Below are 19,694 nucleotides of genomic sequence, written 5' to 3'. Positions count from 1 at the left end.
CGGGGACTTGAACCAGGCGTCCTGGCCCCAGGTTCTCAGCCTTCACGCCACACTGTGCCTCCAGCGGATAAGCCAGAGTGCAGGTGGCGATGGCGGGTCACACCATCACCTCGCTGATTTAAAGGGCTCCGTGACCGCACTCTGGATGAACAGTACAATCTGCTACAACTTGGCCTCTCCAGCTCGTGACACCCTCTCCGCTGTGTTTTCTTATTTGACCCTCATAACTCCTGGCTACAAGGGGCAAAAACTGACCCTCCTTCAGCTGTTCACCTGGAGGTGTGTTGAGCTCCTGGTCTGGGCCACGCCTTCTGAAAGCTCTGTTCTGCTTAGTATTTGGGGGCAATGCGCTGTGCTCTCCCTATTATGGTATTGAATTCTCACCCAAGCCCAAAGTGAGTTCCTTTCTACAGGTTGTTTCATTTTCTCTTGCTGTTTCTCTTTCATTTCTCCAGCAAAATACTTCAAACATAGTAGCTTAAAACAAGGCTCATTTATTTGCTCACAATTCTGTAGAAAAGAAGTGTGGGGGCTGGATGCTGTGCTAAGGGCTACAGTCAGGGAATAAGGGCTGCAGTCAAGACAGGCTGAGTTCACACCTGGAGGCTCTGGGGAAACTCTGCTTTCTCAGTGCTCTCAGGTCCTGTGATTGTAGGACTGAGGTCCACTCTTCTTCCTGGCTGTCAGCAAGGGGTGTCTTGGGGGCAGGAAGTCTGCACCCTGGTCCTTCTCAGGGGGCCCCTCCATCTCCGTGGCAGCAGCACGCATCAATCCTCCCTCTGATTTTGACTCCACAACCTCCTCCTCTGTGATCAACCAGAGAAAGGACAAGCCCATCTACTTGCATGTCACCTCATTATGGGAGTAAAATCCATTGAATTCACAGGCCTGGGGGGTGACAGGCACACCCCAGAGATGTTTTGGGTGCCAGTCCAGGCCACTGTTATAAAGCAAGTTGTTGGCCTTTGGTTTCCTAGTGCATATAAAATTGCGTTTACGCTGTGCAGTAGTCCGCTAAGTGTAGGCTAGCATTGTGTTTAAAGAAGCAGTGTGCACCTTAATTAAATGAGATGCAGAGACATGGAGTAAGCACAGCTGGGAGGAGGTGGGGGCCTGGACCTCCTGGGGCCCAGCAGAGACTGTCCTGTGTCTAAAGAAGTTGACCAAGCAAAGTCTTTGACCGTGTTTTTCCCCTGTTCTCTGCAGAATTCCAGGCACAGACCCAGAGGCCTCAGACTAGTTCATGGAGGAACCTCAAGAGATACTGGCCAGGCGAGCTCTCCCTTGCAGAGGGAGGAGCAGAGTGTGAGAGGCGGGCGCTGCAGCAGGAGTGGACATGAACGCTGGTTTTCAAAGAGAACAGCGTTTTAGTTTCGGCCACCGAAAGTGGTGTCTGCAGCACAGGTAAGAAGCAGCTTGCTGGGCGCCACTTTTGTCTTCCTGCGTGGCTTGTGAGCGCTCTTCCTCTTCAGAACGATGTGTTATTATTACTGTCACATTGCCGTCATCCTCATTCTTTCCTTCCTGGAGCCTCTGTGGAAGCTGGAAGTCCTCACGCCTTCAGCAGCACAGACCTGCCCCAGCACCCAGCACCCCGTTCCTCGGTTTCCATCTGTTCCTGCAACAACGCCTCTCCGAGGAGCCAGCCTCCCCACCTGTTAGCGTCCCTGTGTCCTCCTGCCTTCTAGAGCTCCAGCCGACCTCTGCTCCCCTCTGCCACCCCCATAGCCATCTTGTCTGCAGAGCCTGCTCCCACCCACTGCCTAGTCACAGGACCTCGAGCATCTGCTCAGCATCCTCTGTGTTGTAAAGAACTGTAAGGGTGTCTGACCCTCCCCCTCCCCTACCGTCCTTCCCACTCACCCCCACCCTGCACTCCACCCCCCACATCCCTCCGCCCCCCCTCCACTGATCACCCGCGATTTAAACCCTCCCTAGAACCCCACCCCAACTGACTCAGTTGGCCCAGGGAGGGCCCCAGCACTGGCGTGTGTGTGTGTGCACCCGCGCTTTGGTGACGCTTTTCAGGTAGGGGTTGTGGTTTCAAGTTAGAAGTTTGGGTCAGGTGTGTGGTGTTTGAGGCTCCACGTCAGAAATGTATATTTGGATGTTTTGTCTGAAGTACATCAGAATCACCCGGGGAATGGGTAGGGGTGCCTGGTTAAAAAGGGGGGCGGGGAGCTGATTTCCTGGCCTGCTGGATTTTCCAAAGCAGACTCTGGGGTTAGAGGCCCAGGAAGCTGTATTTTGATTCTGATACAACTTGGTTGGGGGGGAGGGGTAGGAGCTCTTTCTTGGGGCTCTGGCGACCCAGCCCTTTCTTCTCCACGAAGCAGCTTCCCCAAGAAAGTCAGTAACAGCATCCAGGGCAGCCTTCCCCAGGAAGACCTGCATTTTAGGAATCAGTGACACCATAGTCAACCCATGGGGTTCCCCGCCTTGGCATCCTGGCCTATCTCATTGTGCCTCAACTTGGCATTTATTTCCCTGTGTGCATACCATCTCAGGGCAGAATCTGGATTTTTCTGCCAGGTGTGCAGTAGATACTTGATCTAGGTGGAAGCAGAGACCTCCTAGGGATGCCAGAGACCTCCTAGGGAAAACTTCTCTATTTTGGCACCCTTCCCTGCTTCTTTCTCAAATCATCTTTTATCCATGTGGGCTCTGCCAGCAGTGTGAAAGAATCTGTAGGGGATGGGGCTGGCCCAGAGGGAAACATCAGTCCCAGCAAGAAATCTGGCCCCCACCCTTGCACTTCTCTGGGAAGGGAAGGCATCTGTGGTTGATGGGGTACTGACTCGGTGCTTCTGTGGTGTCTGGGCCATCGCCGACACAGTCCCTACCAGTTACAAGGAGAGAGCTGAACTGGTCAGCCTCTGAACAGGATAGAAGGCTCAACCCAGGGGCAGGTGGGTAGAACAGTCAGGCTGTGGCCACACCAGCCTTTAGTAGTATTGCAGGCCCCTGTGCTGAGAAGGGCCCCCAACACCCGGAGGGGCTTGTGAATGGCTCTGTTTAGAATGATTTAAGAACAGGGAAGTCATCCACTTCCACCCGCCTTCAGTACAGCCCCGGACTGGGGCTTTCTCCAGAACAAATGTGATTTCTGAATAAGTAATGAGAGCCAAACCTAGTTTGAAAACGGGTATGAAATCACTTTCACAGCAGCAAAGTTCTCTGCTAGTAGTTTCCAAACTTTCATAGTCTTAGAAACCATGTTTAATACTCAAAGCTGGCATGGAATGCCCAAATATATATAACAATTTAGAAGTAGTTGTTTGCTATGTTGCTTAATATACATTTTCTTTTTAATTTTGGATTTTAACAGCCTCATTATGAAAGTTTGTCAGTAGAACAATGACTGTTTTGAGGTCTGCAGAATCCGTATCAGAGGTTAGCCCTGTGGATCTGATCCAGGCTGCTGCCTGAGTTTTGTAAATAAGTATTGTCGGGACACAGCCTTGCCACTCACTTACAAAGAATTATGGCTGCTTTCCACTGTTCTGTGATCAAGCAGCTGTGACAGAGACTATCTGTTCCACAAAGACAAAACTATTTGGTCCTCAGCAGAACTTTGTTGGCCACGAGGTGACCGTCGTGTGGCTCTATCAGCTATTTTTATTTGTTATTAAAGGTTTTATTTATGTATGCATTCAGAACTGGGCTACAGGTGCAGAGGATGAGAGGATTCACCAGAGACATAGTGGGGAGCAGATCAAGGAAGTACACTGCTGAGGGGAACAGCGGGTGGGACAGGAGAGGTCTGCCGCGCCATGTGGGTCACCTCCGGGGCCGGGGACCAAACTCTCACTGAAGCAGCCACAGCCAGCTGTGCAGTGCTGTGCTCCAACCTGCTGTGCCACCAGGGAGGGCCTGTATCAGCTGTTTTGCTTCACTTGGTTGCTCAATATTGAGAAAAGTCAGGTGACATGGTGCCAACAGGTCTCTATCATCTCACCTTGCAGCCAGGATGGTCTGTCTTCAGCTTAGTGGTTTGTGGACATTTGGGGAGGGCTAGAGGGATTCTGGTTTGCATTCTTCAAACAACAGCTTGAATCCCTTTTATTGCAATGCTCAGAAGCACATGGCCTTTTATGATTTCTTGGTAATGATCCATATAACACATTCTTGTACAATAGAAAACTTTCGTATGTACGTGCTTGTGTGGTTTATATAGATGTGTATCGTCTTAAATTTAAAAACAGCAACATGAAGATACCCAGAAAGCTCTACTCCTTCTCATTCAAGAACATTTCATCACTAAATCCAGGGTTACCACCTCTTGGTGATCCAAGGTCTGTACCCAGATTGGTTGTTGCTCAGGGGCCACAGAGCATGTTGGAATGGGCTGGTCCATCTTCCATAGTGGTTTTCAGAAGAGTCAAGTGCTCTTTTTTAGACTAAAAGTCTCACATAGCTGTTAGAGGTCCTCTGACACATCCATAGAACAAAGTTTGAAAACAGCGCTTTTGGTGGATTTCATTTCTGTGCTTCAGGATAACAGAGGAGCCCAGGGTGCTGAGAGTGAGGAAGAGAGGCAGATGGGAGGTAATAAAAGATGGGAGAAGAAAGAAGTGAGAGGAGGCTGTGGGTGGCAGGGAGGGGGACTACCATGGTGGAAAAAGGACCCCCAAAACATAGAACAGCTTCGGGAGCCCCTGCCAGAACTTGAGGTGTTTCTTAATGCTCCCTAGTCCAGCTCTCCAGGACTGTTCTAGTGATTTCCAGCTATCAGGTTGGAAGAAGAGTCTAGAAGAAAAAGTTAAAATATGTGCAGATCAATTGAAGGGGGGTGAAGAGGTGGGGAGGGAGCATGTAAGTAGCTTTTTGGCCATTGAGCAGGGGAGACACGGGGGCGCTGCAGAGGTGTTGGCTGGGCTGACCGGCCCAGCCAGGCTGTGCAGGAAGAGGTCTTTGAGAGTTTGGGCAATGCAAGTAGCCTGGATGAGGACAGAAGTCAAGGCTCCAAGGAGATAGTGGCTGGGGGTGGACATTCAACGCAAATGCCACAGAACCAGGAATAAAACCCAGGAGTCCAAGCTTCCAGCCACCAACTTTACCTCAGTGGCTGCAAGAAAGGGTGGGGCCAGCCTGGTGGCTTTAGGGTCCAGTGGGATAGAGAAGGCCTCGAGGGGGAAAAAAAAAAGCACCAGTTCTTTCTGAGGTTTAGCTGCTTACCCCATAGAAAAGAAAATTTTTAGATTTTAAAATGATGACCTCATTTTGTCTTATTCACATAGCCCTGTTTGTTTATACAGCCCTTTAAATATAGCGCACATGTGCTAAGCTTAGTGCTCTCTCCCACCGCCAGCAGCACAGCCGCTGTGTGGGGAAAAACACCTTTTTATCTAAGAGAGGGGCAGCCTTGTTTCCGAGGACAGATGGGAGCAAGACGGGACAGGTAGGAAGTTTCGTGGTTTTTTGTGTCGCTTTTCCAAAATAGCCACACTCCTGCCTCCCACTTCCTGCCCGATTGACTCAGGGTAGAATTTCTCTTGCAGAGGACTTGGGCTCTGTGCATTTTCAGGGAAGCTCAAAGGAGTTTGTCAACAAGCAAACATGCTTGACCCCAAAGACCTTGAACTTGGTGCTGGGTTTGCATCCTGGGTCTGCCAGCTGGGTGACCTAGGAAGGCTACTTAACTCTGTGCCATGTCTGTAAAATGGGGGCGACAGCCCTTTCTGCACTTGCTATATAAAGGGGGGATGTGTGGAAAGGCACAACTCTTCATAATCTTGATAAATGCCAGTGATGCTACTCACAGGCACCCCCACCTGACCTGCAGTAGCAGCCTCCCAGCGCCCTCTGTGTCCCACAGGCTTTTCTGCCCCAGCCCACCCCTATGTCAGACCAGCAGGACAGAAAGAGAAAACACAGATTTGACCATGTTTTCTCTGCTGACAGCCCACCAATAGCTTCCAACACCTCTGGCAGAGACTGGCCAGTAGGAGCTATTTTAAGCACAGCGGGCCGTGCAGTCTCTCTCATGGCTACTGCCTCTGAGGTCGTGAAGTGGATCCCGGACTCTGTCAAGGACACGAGTCAAAATGTTACAGGGCACCCCAGTGTGAACTGGGCTGCCTGTCTGTGGGACCTCACCCACACGCTTAAAATTCAGTTGTACTGCAGGCACACACAAAAGGGTCAATAACAAATTTATTTACAAAAGGGGGAAAGAAAAGGAACAACCTAGGGAAAGAGAGAGGGATATCTTACTGGCTCGGCTGACTTAGAGCTCTGGTGACAAACTAACTGAGAGCCCCAAGCCATGTGGTCCTGAGAGCCTTTTCCAGAGCAAGAGAGCACCGTGGAAAATGGTGCCCTATTTATTCCCCAAAGTCCCAGAATGCCTGCTTAGCTCCGCCCTTGGGTCCTTGCAGTTCTCTCCCTGGTACTGCTGGGAGTTGTAGTTTCCAATCACTGGAGTAGAGGGTAGAGTCCAGAAAGCTGGACTCAGGGGTGGAGTCCACAAAACTCTGTAGTACAGAGTTCCTTTAGAACATCCTTCACCTTAACAAAAGCATGCAGGGCGTGGCTGGGTTCACTGGCCCCTGACCTGTGGAATGGGACCTATGTGCAGCCACATCCTTCTCTGTCCTTTCTCTGGCTTCTGTCGAGCTCCTCAGGCACTCTACACCCTTTAATCCTTTTGCATGAACTTCCTTCCTTGTGCCCCTCACCCCTGGTGTTAGAAGCCCTGTTATTTCTCCACTGTTCCAGCAAGCCAGCACCACTGGCTTTACCCAGAGAGGCTCTCCTCTTCCCCTCTGTATGCCACTGGGGTGCTGTGTGCTGTTTAGGTTTTTCTAAATGTTCAAAAAGCATTTGAACACAAATCGCTGTAAAACATGTATATATGGTTTCCCTCTGGGAGCTGACCCTGTGGTTAACAAGCTAGGGTGTCACCAGGTAAAAAGCCAGCTGGCAATCCTGGCAGGAAAGGGCACCCATGCCAAGTGATATTTCTGACCTTTTTTTTTAAAAAAAAGATTTTATTTATTCATACAGAACTGGGGTACAGGCCAGAGATGCGAAGGGTGAGAGGATTTACCAGGGACAGAGTGGGGAGCAGAACAGGCAGATCGACGAAGTACACTGGTGAGGGGAGCAGCGGGCGGGTCAGGAGAGGTCTGCCACGAAAGAAATGTGGTCACCTCCGGGGCAGGGGGGGCTCGAACTCATGCGGAAGCGGCTTAAACTTCTTAGTGCAGTGCTTTAACCTGCGCCACCAGGGAGGACCCTATTTCTGATCTTTATGGGGGAAGGAGAAGGAGAAGGCATCTGACTTGGACCTTGAAGGGTGGGGAAAAGACTTTCAGAGAGGGGAGGTTAGGGGGCCCTTCTCTGTTGGGAAATGGCTAGTGAAGAGCAGGCTGGGTTGAACGATCAGGCCAGGGAGTACACAGACCAGCCTGCCTGCTGCCACGGGCCCTCAGGCAGTAGCTGATGGGACCCAGATCTGAATTCGGATCTGATCAGGGACTCGGGAATGGTGAGGGAATTTGGATTTTCTGAATTCCTCCACCTCTCAATAGAATTGCCTCCAGTGTTCCTTTAAAATGCAGATCTGGGGCCCTGCCTCTGGCTGGTGGGAGGAGGCTGCAGGGGTTAAGGTCTATAGGGAGGAGGTTGTACTAGGTTGGGGTGGTGAGTACAGTGTTCTTCTGATTGATGTCACCTGTGGGCATCACAGCCAGGCAGGAGTAAGGAGAGGCAGGAGTGAATAATCCTCTCCTGGAGCAGAGAAGACACCCATGCTCAGACTTGGCAAAGGACTTGCCCAAGGTCACACTTGGACCATTCACACTGCAAAGTAAATTACTTGCAGATGTGGGACTGACTAGCTTGGGGCTAGCTTCCTCTTACAGCTTTGGGGCCTGGGGTAGTCCTGGAGGTTCCACAAAGGGAGCAGGGAGGCCTGGCTGATGATCCTGGTGCCCAACACAGCCTGGCACACAATAAGGCCTAATTAGGTGGCATTGGACAAACGAGGGCCAGAGAGGAGGGATGGATAGGTAACAGGGGGCAGAGGATAGTGGGGTTCCCAAGAGCTTCTGATGGTGCTAAGATGGTAGTTCTGAGGTTTAGGGGATTGGTGGCACAGAGGCAGAGGAGAAGAGATAATTTGGAGCTGAGCATGTTGAATTTAGAGTCAAGGTGCTGGCCATGCTAAGATGTCAGCAGCTAAAGATGACCGTTCAGGGAGTGCTGTGTCAGAACAGGCAAAGTGAGCAGCTGTGGAAACTGCTAATAAGAGAGACAAGGAATTTGAGAGGTGAGGTGGGGGACCAACGACCGGCACTTAAGGGATGAGCACACGCATCTGGAGGACAGACACTCGGGTGAAAGGGGCTGGGACATGTGTGGAGGGGCGAGCTGGCCCCGGCCGACTGAGGAGAGGGAGATTCGAGCAGCCAGTCACCCAGCAAACTCAGTCTGGGCTCCTCTTTAGAATAAAATCAGCCAACCTCAAAGAAATTATGCCACGGGTAAATAAGAATGTCAATCAAAGTAACACCCTAATCACGAGTTTGTGTTTGCTGGAGCTGCAGGTGTGGGAGCGGAGGTGAAAACCTGAATCACCTGCCCACCTGTCGGAACACGTCCTGCAGACTTGTCTCCATGGGGTTCTGGTCCACGTGGTTCAGGGGCACATTTGTGGCCTGAAGCCTTGTTTTCCTCTCCTGTGTCTATCTCGGCTTCCTTCCCCCATCCAATCAACAGTGACTCATCATTGGGACTAACACTCTGTGCAGAAGAGCTCAGCGGAGGCTCCCAAGCCCAAACGGGTCTATGAGTCACCCACTGGAGAGCTGTTAGAAATTCAGATTCCCAGGCTTACAGCTTCTAGGGGCCCCGAGCAGGGCGATGCCGCTGAGCCTGGGTCCTCACAGCCCCATCTGCTCAGCTCTGTGGCTCTATCTGTGAATGTGCTGTTCTGGAGCCATTCCACCTGTGCTGAGGATGAGGGGTGGGGGACGCTAAGGCTGGGTGGCTCCCAAAGAACCTAAAAATGCAACATGTGGAAGCCTTCCAGGGAGCCTCCCTGAAGCCTGTAGAATCTCTCCTTCACAGATCCTGCATCTGCCCCCAATCTCATCCCTACTTCCCTACTCATAGCATGTACACACACACACACACACACACACACACACACCATGACACCAGGACCACTGTCGCCCATTAAGAGGTGGGTCATCCTGAAAACCAGCCCGGCCTACACAGAAGGTGCCATCCACTGTTCTAGGCAACACGACATAAATTCCTGCCTCTCGGAGCTATGTTCTAGCTGGAGAAGCAAATCCACTATCACCTTATTACATGCTGTATCGGATGCTGGTAAATATATGAATGTATTAGCTATGAAATACATATAAAGATGTTATCTTGGACTTGTGGAAAATGTATAGTATGTGAAGAGGTGACCAGTCCCGTAGAGGACCTAGCTGTCCAGTTGGGGTCTGACCCCCAGGGTGGGATGTAAGCAGAGACCCGAGGGTATGGGCACTGTGGTGTCTAGAGAAGGATATTCCGAGCAGGGCCAGGATGCTGCTGGTGGTAGGGAACAGCCAAGAGACCAGTCAGTGGATGGTGCAGTGGATGGGGCGCTGGGTTAGGAGAGGAGGCTGCAGGGGTCAACTGTCTGGAGCAGGCAGACAGTTGAGAAGTCACTGGAGGTCTGAGCTGGGGGAGAGCCCATCACCAGGCTGCAGGGGCCTGGGTACTGGCCCTGTTGGAGGAGCTGATCTCGGAGACTGTGGAGGTGGTGGGGAGTGGTGCATTCTGGGAACAGCCTGGAGGCGATCCCATGTGATCTGCTACAGAGGGGGTACAAGGTGCCAGGGTTCGGGGAGGTGAGCCCTGCTGCTGCTCACATTCACTGACCACGTTGTCAGGCTAGAGAACCTCACTACACCTCAGTTTCCTTAACTGCACAGTGGGACTTTGGCTAGATGGTAATTTCCCAGCTTTCTTATGGCTGGCAAGCTCACTACTGGAGCCTGGATTAGAGGTGTCCGGGGAGGCTTAGAGGACATGAGGTGGGGCTTGTGCTTATACTAACGAAGAGGGGTTCATAGCGGGCCACTGATTGAGAAAGGGCGAGGGAAGATCTGGTGGCAGGAGCCTTCCAGGCAGAGGGACTGGCAGGAGCACCGCCTGGGAGGCAGGGTGGCAAGGCTGAGAGCAATGTCCAGGGCACAGCAGGCAGACACTGGCAGGCTCAGGCTTCAGCAGGAAGCCAGGGGCTCCAGGGCCAGGCACACCACGTCCGTTGGAATAAACCAGCAGGTTCAAGGCCTGAGCCTTTTTTGCAGACACTGAGGCCCTCAATCTTGAGCATTTTCAGATGGACACACTCAGGCAGGAAGGAACAAGGCTTGGCTCCTGTCCGGGGAGAGTTAACCTCCTGGCCCGGCTGTGCATAACCACAGAGTCTGCTGAGTGCAAGGAGACTCTACTGTGTGGCAGCCAGAGTGGCAAGCCTGGTGGCTCCGGGCTCTGGCACCATCCTGCAGCGGAACAAACAGCCCTCCCTCCCTAGATAATGGCCTTCATTGAGCATTGTGTCCATGGCCAGTGCCCAGCACAGGGCAGTCAGCCTGGGTAAGTTTCCTCTCTTGGCTGCTTAGCAAAATATTTACACTATGCCTTTCTAGTAAGACGGTTCCTAGGAGCCAGCAGGCAGAGAAAGCTGGAGAAAAGCACCCACCACCTCCCGTGACTCTGTCCCAGCTGGGGTAAAGGCTGCCTGCACCCCACCCCACACGTGAACCTGGGTTGGTCATTGCCGTCCAGGGCCCATCTGTGAAATAAGACATTAGACTCGAAGGTGTTTAAAGGTTTCTTGGCTTCAGCATCATTGGTATCTTCTCTGAGTGAAGAGTGAGCTCCATGTCTTCTGGGGTTGGGGTTAATGGAGTAGTGTTTAACAGCTCCCAGTGTGCTCTTTCTTAGCAAGCCTCATATGGCATGGAGGGAGCTGAGGATAAGAACTCTGGGCACTACCTACTCGGTTCTCCTCCTGCACAAGTGAGATCAGAAAACACCCCGTCGCTCACTGCATGTCTTACTGCAACAAGGAGGGTACCCCCGAGGGTGCTGCACGTAAAAGTTATCTGGACCCTCCAAGTGTGTTGTCAGAGGAACTTGGGGAGACAAGGGGAAAAAGGGCCGGGATCAAAACCAGTGAGAATGTTTGCGGCTCACCCTTAGATGACACCTCCAACAGCACACAGCCCCTCCAGCCCCCACTGGGGGAAACGTGGTCTGTAGAACAATAGCTCTGGTCTATAGAGACACTTGTACAAAAGCTATTCCTTTCAAAATTCCAGTGGCAAATATATATATATATATATATATATATATATGAAAAATCAACAGTAAGGAAAGTTTGAAGGTGTTCATCCAACTGTGACCTGAAATCCTGCTATAAAAATGAATAAGACAAATTCTACCCTTGTTCAGAAAGGTGTCAGAGTTCATGGCTAGGAATGCGGTCTGGAGACAGACAACGAGGGTTCAGACCTGGATCCAGCCCCTTACACACTGAGTTCCGTGCCCGCTCACAGACAGCATCTGTCGCATCAGTGAGATGTTTCTCAGTGCTTACAACTGTGCCTACTACGTGCTAACTGCTCAAAATCGTTGGCCTTTGACCTAGAGATTGTCCACTGAAAAGCAAGATGCAGAGAAATAAACATAGGATGATCCCATTTTGATAAAAATAGTGTCTACTTGACCCCCCCCCAAAAAAAAAACCCACAAGAATGATTGCAGCTACCTCAGGTCTTGCGTGGCCTCCTGACAGCAGCCCTTGGGGAGGTCCTAAGGTTTGGCGGGTGGGGAGAGGAGGGTGTTTCCCCAGTGCCCTCAATGACCCCTGTCTACCTGACTGGGAGACTTGATGGACCCAGCTTGGCAATCGCAAAGGTCCTGGCATTTGACTCATCAAAACCGCCCATTGTTCACTAAATACATATGCTAAGTCATATCCTTTTTGCAGGTGGGGAATGAAGACATTGGTGGATGGCTTGGTTTTCCAGAAAGGCTCTGTGCCTGGCTGCGGTGCTCCTCAGTGGAGCCCACACAGTTGCAGGTGGGGTTCTCTCAGTGTCTCCCCAGACCCAGTTCTGTTTGCGTGGATCACGCCAGTGGCGCCACGCCCAGTCTGAGAGGACTCCCCTTGGTCACTTTCAGTCACACTCAGATTCACACTCTCCCGTCCCAGCTGGGGTTCCCTGTTGTGGAAGTCAGTGCCATTTCTCCCGCTTTACAGTCTCTGAGATAGGAGTTATATTAGCAGAGAGAAAGCACATTGGCTCAAGGCTTATTCGATTTATTCATGTATATTTAAGTTCTAAAAGACATTTCAACAAAAGCAACACAGACAATAAAATAACAAACTGCAGTCACTCACCATCCCTCTTAAAAAAAACTTCAATGGGTACAGTGGGAGCCCCTAGAAAGCCTCCCACAACCGCGGGCCCCTTCCTCCCAGGTCACCATTGTCCTCATCTTGACTTTCACATGCTGGCTCAACCACCTACTATGTGTCAAGAAGAGGGCTGGTGCTTGCTTCACCCTGGGGGATGAAACAGCATGGTTCCTACTCTGTGTGGGAAGTTGGGTGAGGCCACAGTCCTCAGAGTCTAGTTATTTCCAGGCTTCAGTGAGCTTCAGTCCTTGGTCACATAAATATTCACCCGTTCATGTGGTGTGATGACAAAGCATGGCTGGGAAGTTCTGACACCTGCCCTGTCTTTAGTCTTGTGACTTGGGCAAGTCCCTTCTGTTCCCTTTGGCCTCACACCTCGGCCTTCAAATGGATGTCAGACATCATGTGTCTGACACTTGGGCCTCAAACTGGGTGCTGTTCGAGGGCCTTCCAGCTCTGTGATGTGGGTGTGTGATGCAGCTATGGGTGTGGGACCCCAAGCCAGAGCTTTTCCAGGAATTGTCTATATCACCCATCGTGGGGAGGAGCTGAGGGGAGCTTTGCCCTGTGTAGAGAGGCTGGCTACTTCCCAGGTGCAGACAATAAACCACTAATAGAACAGGAATTGAAAAGGACACTGGTGATAGTCTTCATTTAAATTATCATGCATTTAATTCAATAAAAACCTATAGTTGGCAGTTATACCAATGACCCCTGTTGCTTAGGACAAGACTATGTTTTAATATGTCCATCTCAAGCCCGTATAACTTAAAATATTACAAAAATAGCAGTAAAGATGACATGGGTCCTGACAAAACTTGCAGCGGGGCCACCCAATGGCACAGTGTTTCGCAAGGAAGAGCTGAGGATCTAAGACGGGGCTCACCTGGCATTCTGAGGCACTGGCAGAGCCGTGTACCTAGCCACTGCCCCCAGGCCGGAGCCCAGAGGTGCTGAGTGACTTAATGAATGGCTCCCTATTTCAAACAGCATGAGAGAAATGCCCTTCAGATCTCAGTGCCAAGAGAGCACTGCTTTTTCTGAGGGGCCTGTGTTTCTCATCAGGATGCTGAGAATAAGAATGGACAGTTTTATCCTTCTTTCTTGGACTGCCAGGAAGCTGTGCTCTGACCCCGAGCCCGAAGAGAGCCACCCAGGGGCCTTCTAAACTACTTATCTGTGTTCTTCCATCCCTTCTGTCTAGACCTTCTGTCTTCCATTTGTCATTTTTAATTTGTGCTCCTATGTTTCGTTTTTGTAAACCATGTCAGATCTTCCATGGAATAAAACGAGTTAAAATTACAAGGGAAAAAAGGGGAATGAACTAATTAATGAATCAATCAAGTCATGCTCAAACTGCCTAAGACTGAAGCATTCTGGGCTCTGTTCAGTCTCTTGGGGTTTCCTGCCAGGAGCTGCTTCCCTGCTGAAAGGACCCTGGGTAGCTATTACCTGTCCTGCACTCCCAAATCTGAACCACTGAAGCCCTGGAGACACATGCCTCCCATTGAGTCTGAAGGCCTTCTCAGAAGTAGGAATCTCCCTTCAGACTCAGAATGGCAGGCCCAGGGCTGGTGACCTGAACACCAGTTTCTCCCCACCAGAGTTGGGGTTGCAAATAGCTGTTCCCTTGGGTCCTCCTGACTACACTTCAGGGCCCCCAGCCTCAAGGAATCTTGCAAGTGCAGTACCAAGTACTGGCTCCTGACCACTGGTTCTGCCGTGGCCCTTGGCTGCCCTGACTGTGATAGTGATGTTCTGTCTGTCTCCCACACTGTCCAGCCTCCTGCATCTGTGGCCAGACCCCGTGCTTTCCTGGGAGCTGCTGGTGGCTGGCTCCAACCTGTGTGATTTCACAGGCTGTTGGCCTGAGAATCCCTGGGGGCCAGGCACTCTGAGAAAAACAATAAAAGATGGATATTTCTAAAGCAAATAACTAAAAAATTATGCTATCTGAAAGAAGTGGGACATGAAAGATGACATTTTGTATGATTTCCTTTATATAAAATGTCCAAAATAGGCAAATTCATAAAGCTGGAAAGTAGATAAATTAGTGGTTGCCCCCAACTGGGGAGGAGGGAATGTGGATTGACAGCTGCTGGGTAAAAGTTCCTTTTGGGGGGAATGAAAATGTTCTGGAATTAGATAATGATGGCAGTTGTACAATTTTGTGAATCCACCAACGTCCACTGAATCTCACATTTAAAGGGGTCAATGTTAAGGAATGTGAATTACAATATATTAGACATCAGCTAATATAGCAGCTTCCAAAAGTTATGTTTTGGGCAGAGATACACAAAATTTTGGAAATTCTATTCATTAGCAGATGAATATACTCTCTGGTTTTAGAAATTAATAGGCCATTTTGTCCAGAAAGGAATTAAGGTGACTGCTATATACTATGCATTAGCTAAAGCTCCACACCAATATAATTTCATTTATTTATTCATTCACTCCCAAGCCCCATGAGTACCTACTATGTGACAAGCATGGAGACTATCAAGGTGATAAAACACAGCCCTGCTCTCTAAAATCTGTAGCTGGAGATACAATATGTGGAATAGTCAAGACAGTGAGGAGAGCCACTGGAACTGTCTGGAGCCCAGCTCCATGCACGACGTAAGTAATTGAGAATTCAGACAGTGACTGCTCCAAGATTGGGAGCTCTGACTGGCTTGGGCAGGAATGCAGGGGGTGTGATCCTGTTTGGAAAACAGACATCTCATTTGGGCCAAAACCTTCTGGGAAACCCATGAGAGGAGGACTGGGGCATGTTGGGAGAATTTGGTGTTCCTGGGAAGGGAGTGGGGAGTCCCAGCATTTTAGCAGCAAGAGAGTGAGGGAGAGAACGGGGCTGTGCCTTGCCTGGCACCCCGGAGATGACTCAGTGCCCTGCACTGCTGTCTGCTCGGCACACTCCCTCCCCAGGGCATCCCCTGGGTGCCCCAGAGCCTCCCCGCTGTGTCCTGGGCGGAAGTGCTCTATTGCCAACTGCCAAAGTAGCAGGACAAGAGCTAGCAGGCTGCCTCATTTCTGCAAGACAAACACGAAAAGCCATTGGGTCTTCTTAGGTACTGGGTAAAGGGAAAAGCTGCCAGGATTTCACTTCTGCCTCTCTCCTTAGATGCAAAAGTGAAGATGAGGGCAGGGCTGGTAGCATAAGTCCCCCAGAGTCACATGGGGGGGGTGATTCTAAGTGCTGGCGAGTTCATTTTTCACAGCAACAGGCCCGCCCCGGTTCCCTGTGTACAGACAGGACTGAGGATGGGCTGAAAGACAGTCAGGTTCTTGGGTGCAGACTGAGGGCTCAGGGGCTGAGCAGCATGCCTGGAAGTTCCTGGACTGGCATCATTTGTTCACAATGCACTGAGCAACCCACCACCTGTGCCAGAGCGTGGGAAACACAGGTGTCTGTCTCACCCCCAGCCCAGGGCCTACTGCAGGGTAAAATCTTTAAAACCACCTGGCTTGGTTTGGATGTGGCTTGTAAGAGTTTTGTTTTGGTTTGGATTTTTTTTTTTATTTATTTTTCTCTGCGTTCCACATAAGTGTGAAATCATCCAGTACTTGTCTTTCTCATCCTAACTCATTTTTTTTTTTTGGTAATGTAGCCCCAGAAAATCATACTTGAGAGCATCTTCTTGATCAGGGCAGAGCAAGAGAGCTTGGAGGATGGGAAACCAGTTCTAGAAGACTGAAAATGAATCCCCTTTAGGACATACACAGTTCATCCGCCAAGTGTGTCTAGGCCCCAGGCGTCAACAAAAAAGGAAGACCCAGCTTGGGACCCAAAGTGATAATTCCTGACAAGAAATTGTGGTCTAGTCCATGAAGCATTAGATTAAAGTCAGTTCACTGGTGGAACTTGAGGAGCTGGGCCAGTTGTTCACTACCCCTCCCCCAACCTCACCCCACATTCCCAGCCTCCCCTGGACAGAACTGACAAGGCGCTGTCTCTGACCTGCCTTTATGGGTGGTGCTGTGAGCCTGCTTTTTGGGAAGCACTATCATACCTCTGGCCCATCTTATAGGGTCCCTTTCAGGGGTCTGACGTGACTTCCTCTGCTCAATAAAACTCCTCTAGGCCACCTGCCTGGATCCTCTCTCATTCACACAAATTCATCCACCCTTTGACAAACATTTCTTCTGAACTCAGAATGCTCAGAAGCTCCGTTTATTGTATGCCACTATATTAGGTTCTGGGGATCAGTGGTGTGTGGGAGAGGCTCCTGGCCTAAAAGAAATCTGCCTCGCAGGGGAGGAAAGCCTGCAAACAAATGAATCACAGCACAGTGTGAGACATACAGAGGTTTTTGATTGAATGTAGTGGGTCTCAGAACGCTGTCTGGAGGATTTGATGTCTGGGCGGCGTGTTAGACAGACCTCTCCAAAATCAGAAGCAACAGCATATAAATAGATATGTAGAGAAAGTTATTTTAAGGAATTGGTTCATATAAATATGGAGACTTGGCACATCCAAAAATCTGCAGGGTGGGTCAGTGGATTGCAGACCTAGAGATCTACAGCTCAAACCCAAAAGCCCATCCACTGCCAGAATTCCTTCTTGCTTAGGACACATCAGTCTTTTGCTATAAAGGCCTTCAACTGATTGTATGAGGCTCACTCACAATATAGAGTAATTGCTTTATTGGAAGTCCATTGAATTAAATTTTAATCTCATCTACGAAATACACATGGACATATGGAATAATGTTTAATCAAATTACTCTGGGTCTTGGTACCATGGCCCAGCCAAGTTGGCACATGTAGTTTGCCACCATAGTAGATTTGGAAGGACTTTGAAAAGCTTGCGTCATATCCAGGAGGGACAGAGTATTTGGAGCAATGGTAATGGCATATGTTCTGGAAATACTACACTCCTTTGTGGTTGGAATGCACAGCCTGAAGAAAAATATCAGACTTGTGGAGGACAGAACCAGGACCCTCAGAATCCATCAGACAGGAGATCTAGAAACAGAGACCACAGACAATTCCAGAGAGATAAATAGGATAGACAGTCAAAAATATAACAGGAAATTTTCCCTGAGCTGAAGAAACTCACACAGATTTTAAAATGAAAGAGCTCTCTAAATTTAGGGCAGGAATTAGTGAAAAGGAGTATTTAGATGCATCTGATTGAAATGTCAGACCATCAAGGAAAGTACTTGATTTTTACTTTATTCATCCCCTCAAGCCTGGGAAGCAAAGAAAGATGTTTTCATATGTAAGAGTTCAGAAAGAATCACTCGACTTTCTGTATTTTCTGAGGGAGTAAGCAAAACCTCCTGGAGTTCCTTCTATCCATTGAGAGGATGGAATCCAAAAAAAAAAAAAGACATGAGATTCAAGAACTAGTGAAGGAAGGAAGCTATAAATACTTTGTAGGAAGAGTCATTGGTTCTTAATTTGTAGAAGAATTTTCTTCTGTGACAAGGTTTCAGTCACATGGGATTAAGTTTCCTCCTCTTGTAAATGTCCATTCATATTAAGTGGTTCCCAGGGAATGTTGTCTTCACATTCATATTATTTATTTATTAGCTTCAATTTTTTTTAATTAACCTAGAGATTTCATTATAATATAGAAAAGAATAGAAATAGTATGAAACTTGAGGATATACACATAACAATATATGGCTAGCAAAAATGTGAAGGTGACCCAAGGAAAGAGGTGGGGAGCAGGTGTGTACACATTTGTTCATTGTTTGCAGCAGGAAGTGAATAGACATTACCTAAGTGGACAGACCAGAAACGAGCAAGCTAAGCATATTGTTTGAAGATGTTAATGGTACCTGCCGGAATAGTCAAAAACGTATAACTATCAAAAATTGTGAATAGAAAGGAAGGATGTTAGAGAAGTAACTCTGTTAGCAGACAGGCTGAGGGGCACCCCGGGACCATCAAACCTGCCTGTACTAAATGGGTTCTAACATCTACTGCATAAAGACAAAGCATACGCTGATGCACAAGACCTTCAATAAAAAGAACTTTATGACAATTAGTATGCAATAGCGTCCAATAGTGTCCAATAGAGAGAAGAGAAAGAATATAGTTGAAATAGTTCCCCCATGAAACACCCAAAATTACCCAACCCCCTCATGAGTAAGTGCCCAGTCAAACAGGTTTGGGGCCAAAGCAGGGCCACTAGGCCTTAAAGCCTGCCACGAGTCCAAGGCAGCCTATGGCCAGGAGCCACAGGAAAGGGGGACCAGGCCCGTCTGGAAGGGAAAGAGCAAAATCAAATAAAAGTGAAGCTAGATTGCTGTTGTCAGGCTCCCCACGGCTTCCTCACCCTCGTCTCTTTCAAGTTTCTCGTTCCCTGTCCCCAAGCCCAAGGCTGTGAAGCAAACAAGGCTGCATCTGCATCTCCACCTGTCCCTGCTGCCCTGCCTCCTCCGAGGCCTGTTCCTCCTCCTGTCTTCTCTGGCTTCCCCCGATGGCAGCTCCATTCTTCCTTGGGAGGGAGAATCTTGAAGCTATCCCACTTGTACAAGGACAGAAACTCCCTCCGTTTTTATAGCAGTGTCAGGACCATAACTGAGGGAGGATGGTTTTGAATTCTGAGGGTGCAGCATCTCAGACTGACGACTGAGAGAACAGGACCCCCAGACCATGCCGGCGCCTCAGCCGCCCGCCGTCCTGCCCCACGGCCACGCTGCATGCGTCCCAACGAGGAGAGTCCCGTTCAGCCTCTGGGCAAATGTGCGTGGAGAACTCCTCGGGTCGAGAACTCCAAAACCTGATTTGGGTCTCGTCCCTGGTCTCCTCTCCCACGGACGTGCTCTACAAACCTGACGCCATAGCTTCCCTGAGCTCCCCACCTTCCCACACTCAAGCTTCCTCCCCAAGGGAAATCCTGCTGCCATTGCTCACACGACTCCCCTTTGCTCCCCTTTGCGAGCTGGTGAAGGCCCGCTTGTCCTTCAGAGCCCCGTGTGCCACCCCTCAGTCTGCCCTGGTGAGTCCACACCCTCCACCCCAGTGGGTCCCCCCACCATCTGTGCTCAGAACCTGCTTCTAGCATGTCCCTCACCTTATATTCCTTGTTTTGGTTTGCATCTCTCTTCTTCTAGGCTTTAAATTGTGGCATGACATACAGAAGATACATATATCTGTGTAAAACCTGTGTATGTGCAAACCAGAAGTATAAACACAGATGTATGTAAAAACCCAGGCAACATATATGTAACTATGTCTCTCACCCCATTACTAATTCGTGTGTGAATATTCCAGTGTTTCCATTCTATTTGCTATCATTTGG

At 49.6% G+C, this 19,694-nt stretch overlaps 1 protein-coding gene across 1 annotated transcript in view; it reads left to right on the top strand.

Moving 5' to 3' along the window:
• The first annotated feature begins 1,317 nt into the window (after positions 1–1,317).
• The window catches only part of HIVEP3 (human immunodeficiency virus type I enhancer binding protein 3), a 76,477-nt gene continuing 58,100 nt past the window's right edge, over positions 1,318–19,694 (top strand). The window contains exon 1 of the mRNA XM_012722313.1: positions 1,318–1,404. The gene's annotated coding sequence lies outside the window, so the exon portion shown is untranslated. The remainder of the gene's footprint in view (positions 1,405–19,694) is intronic.

Source organism: Condylura cristata, unplaced genomic scaffold, assembly GCF_000260355.1.
Source record: "Condylura cristata isolate star-nosed mole 26May11 unplaced genomic scaffold, ConCri1.0 scaffold00008, whole genome shotgun sequence".
NCBI lineage: Eukaryota > Metazoa > Chordata > Mammalia > Eulipotyphla > Talpidae > Condylura > Condylura cristata.
The sequence above is the reverse complement of the archived record's forward strand: the minus strand, read 5'-3'. Positions and strand labels throughout refer to the sequence as shown.